The sequence below is a fragment of the Haemorhous mexicanus genome, chromosome 16 (genome assembly GCF_027477595.1).
Source record: "Haemorhous mexicanus isolate bHaeMex1 chromosome 16, bHaeMex1.pri, whole genome shotgun sequence".
NCBI lineage: Eukaryota > Metazoa > Chordata > Aves > Passeriformes > Fringillidae > Haemorhous > Haemorhous mexicanus.
The window spans coordinates 2,636,393-2,639,952 of NC_082356.1; positions in this window are offsets into that span (position 1 = coordinate 2,636,393).

Below are 3,560 nucleotides of genomic sequence, written 5' to 3' on the forward strand. Positions count from 1 at the left end.
GGGAGAGCGCTGGCGCTGTGTGGCAGGAGCAGGAGGTTTGGGCCGCAGGACATTCCGTCTGCGCCGCTGCCCCGCAATGGGCGGCCGTGCCCGGGGCTCTGGGCCTGGCCCCGCGTGCGCTGAGCTCCCGACACTGCGGGAGCTCCCCGGGCTGGGCTCAGCTTCCCGCTGGGACTGGGCAGCAGGCTGGGCTCCAGCTGGGATCAGCAGCAGCTGGAAATACCTCTGCGCATCTCCACTTGCTGCTGCTGCTGCTCAGAAGAAAAATGGAGCGGGTCAAGAAGTTCTGGTTTCTCTTCCTCCTGGTGGATTTTTTCATTTGATTTGACACTCGAGAGGCAATTTCTGTGATTTTATTTCAGCAGCAGCAGCAACAGGGCCGTGTTTGAGCACTGCAAATGTGGTCTGTGTGGCTTTAATTCTCCTTGACTTAGTGCTCAGGGACTTTAGGGGATTTCAAGATCTGCTAATCATGATGCCTGTGACCAAAAGCCTGAGTTCACCTATTGCCGGCCGGGGGTCTATGTACAAAATCACAAACAGGACCGGACTGCTGAGGTATGTGTCTTGAGGTGTTTATTTTCCAGCATCAGTCTCATTACATGGTTATGACAATGGGAAGATGCCGGCAGTTTGTGTCCTCGGCAGCAGACAGAGAACTTACTTTATAAGTTTTTTGACCAATCACGCAAAGTAAAGCGTATTGACAGTAGTTCTATCCAACCATTATAAGCACACGTACCTTCGGTTAAAACAATGCCTGATTATTTCGAATACAATACCTGCTTGTGAGCCACAATGTTCAGAGCTCATTTATTAAGCTCAGTACTTCCTAATATCAGGCTAGATATACTTTTCTGCAGCTTAGGGAGTTTTTCTAGCCAAGCCTTAGTACACAAACTATTGTTCTATTTGTCCTTACTTTCCCACTTCTTATTTAACTTTTCTGCTGCCCTATCTCATGGTTACAGCTCAGCTCTAATCACAGTTCTGCTGTCTCTGAGGCCTGCCTTTTGCAGCTTTCCCAAAATCCTCTGATTTTAAGGATTCCCACATTCACCATCACGAAAGCACTCTGGGTAGCACTGATCAAAAAAGGCAATTGCAGTTTTACAGATAAATTTCAAGCGGCAAGAGCAGCCATGATCTCCAATTGCCAAGGCAAAGGCAGCAGCAGCCTCCTGCTGTCACCTCAGGGTGAGTAAAGCAGTGCTGAAAACAGCGCTGGAACCCGATCCTTTCTTTCTCTGAGGGCTGGGTCAGGGCAGCACAGGCGGGCCCTGCGCAGTCAGGGCTGGGTGTGGGTGATTGCTGCTCTACTCCAGAACTGAGCTGGAAAAAGCCCTCGGGAGCCGAGGCAGGAGCAGGCGGGAAGGGGCCGGCGCTGCTGCTGCTCCTGGCCGGGAGCCCCGGCTGGGCCGGGCCGGCGCCCCCTGCGCTGCGGCTGCTGCTGCTGCCAGAGCCGGGCGGGACTCGGGGACAGGGAACGGACACGGGGGGACAGCAAAGGCCTGGCGGCTGCAGGGATGGTGGCGCTCGGGCCAGCGCCAGCACAGAGCTTCAGCCCGCAATGAACCCCGAGGGAAACGCTGGGGAAAGGCTCCATTTCAGCCTTTCTTCACTCGGGGCTGTGAGGGGACTGAAATAAAAGGAGAACAAGCAGGGCCCGACCCCTTCTCCTTTGGGAGGAGCCCCAGGCCTGGGGCTGTGAGGGGCTGTGAGGGGGAGAAGGGTCTCTGAGAGGCTGTGGGAGGCCTGGCACCTCATGGAACCAAGGGTTGGTTATGACACTGCAGAACCAAGGTGATTCCTGCTGACAGTTCAGAACCTCATGGAACCAAGGGGCAATTCTGGACAGCAGGGCCATGGAACCAAGGAGTCCATTGGGACATTACAGAACCTCTTGGAATCAAGGTGTCCATCTCACTCTACTGAACCTCATGGAACAAAGGGTCCCTTGTGACACTGTGGAGCCAAGGACACTGCTGTTGGCTGGACGAAAGCTCAAGGAACCAAAAGTCCATTGTGACATTCTGGGGCCTCATGGAACCATGGAGACCATTATGACACTTCAGGACTCACGGGAACCAAGGGGCCATTTAACCTAAGGGTCATTGTAGCACGGCGGGGCCTCATGGAATCAAGGGGATCATAGTGGGGCTCCGTGAGACCACCGAGAGATTCTGACTCTGTGGAACCAAGGAGACCATTGTGACACTACAGGGTGCGGTGGAACTAAGAACTTGTGTGACAGGGAGGAGCCCAATGGAATCAAGGGGCCATTCCCTATTTCAGGGTTTCATGGAGCCAAGGTGTCCTTGTGACACTGTGGGGCATCATGGAGTCCTGGAGACCATTCTGGCACTTTGAGGCCTTGTTGAATCAAGGGGCTCTGCAGGGCCTTGTGGAACCAAGGAGCTCTTTGTGACACTGCAGGGACTCATGGAAGCAATGAGACCATTCTGGCACTCTGAGTCCCCATGGCACCAAGGGGCCATTGTGACACTATGGGTCCCCATGGCACCAAGGGGCCAGTGTGACACTATGGGTCCCTATGGAACCAAGGGGCCAGTGTGACACAGCCATGCCCTGTGGAACCAAGGGTCCATTGTGATTTTGGGGAGCCCAATAGAACCAAGAGGCCATTGTGGCACTCTGCACAGTCCCATGGAACCAAGGAAACCATTTTGGCACTGCAGGGTCTCATGGAAGCAAGGAGCCATTGTGCCACTGCAGAGCCGAGGAGATCCTGGTGGTATTGCTGGGCCTTCTGGAAACAAAGATCTCTTGTGATACTACGGGGCCTCATGGAACCAAGGGGCAATTGTGATCCTGCATGTCCCAAAGAATCCAAGAACATGGAACAGGTCTGGCTGGCTTGGCCTCCCTGTGGCCACCTGACTGGTTCAGCTGACCTTGGCATGTTGAGGGTTGCTTCTCCTCTAGCCCTGGAGTTCCGTGCATTCCTTCCTGTGGGAAAGAACTCTCCTCCTCCTCCAGGGGTTAATGGTAAAACTGGGATTCTACCTCCATATATGATAAAATCCAAAGATTGTTCCATATGAAACAGACAGATCTGGATGGTCTTTGGCATCTGGGTGGGCCACGTCTCATCTACCCTGAAAACACTGAAGGGCTGTGCTTTTCTTTCCATGGAAAACCCATCTTTCCAGTCCAGGTGTCCATAGCCAGAATTGGGAATTGCCTCCAAAATTCCTTATATCCAAGGCTAACTCTCAGACCAAACTTGCTAGGACTGTCTAGGTTCCTTTGGCTTCCTGAGGGCCAGCTCTCTTCTGCCTGTGAAACACTGGGGCTCTCTACTTTCCTTCCTAAGGAAAAGAACTGTCCTTCTTGTCCAGGTGCCCATGGAGAAAACTGAGATTTGGCCTCCAAACTCCATCTATCCAAGGATTGCTCCCAGACAAAAGCTGCCGAGACAAACAGGTCTGGCTGGCCTTGGCCTCCTTGGGGCTGCCTCTAATCTTCCTTTGAAACACTGGGGCTCTGTCCTTTCCTTCGTGTGCAGAAGAGCTATCATTCTGGTGCAGGCACTCATG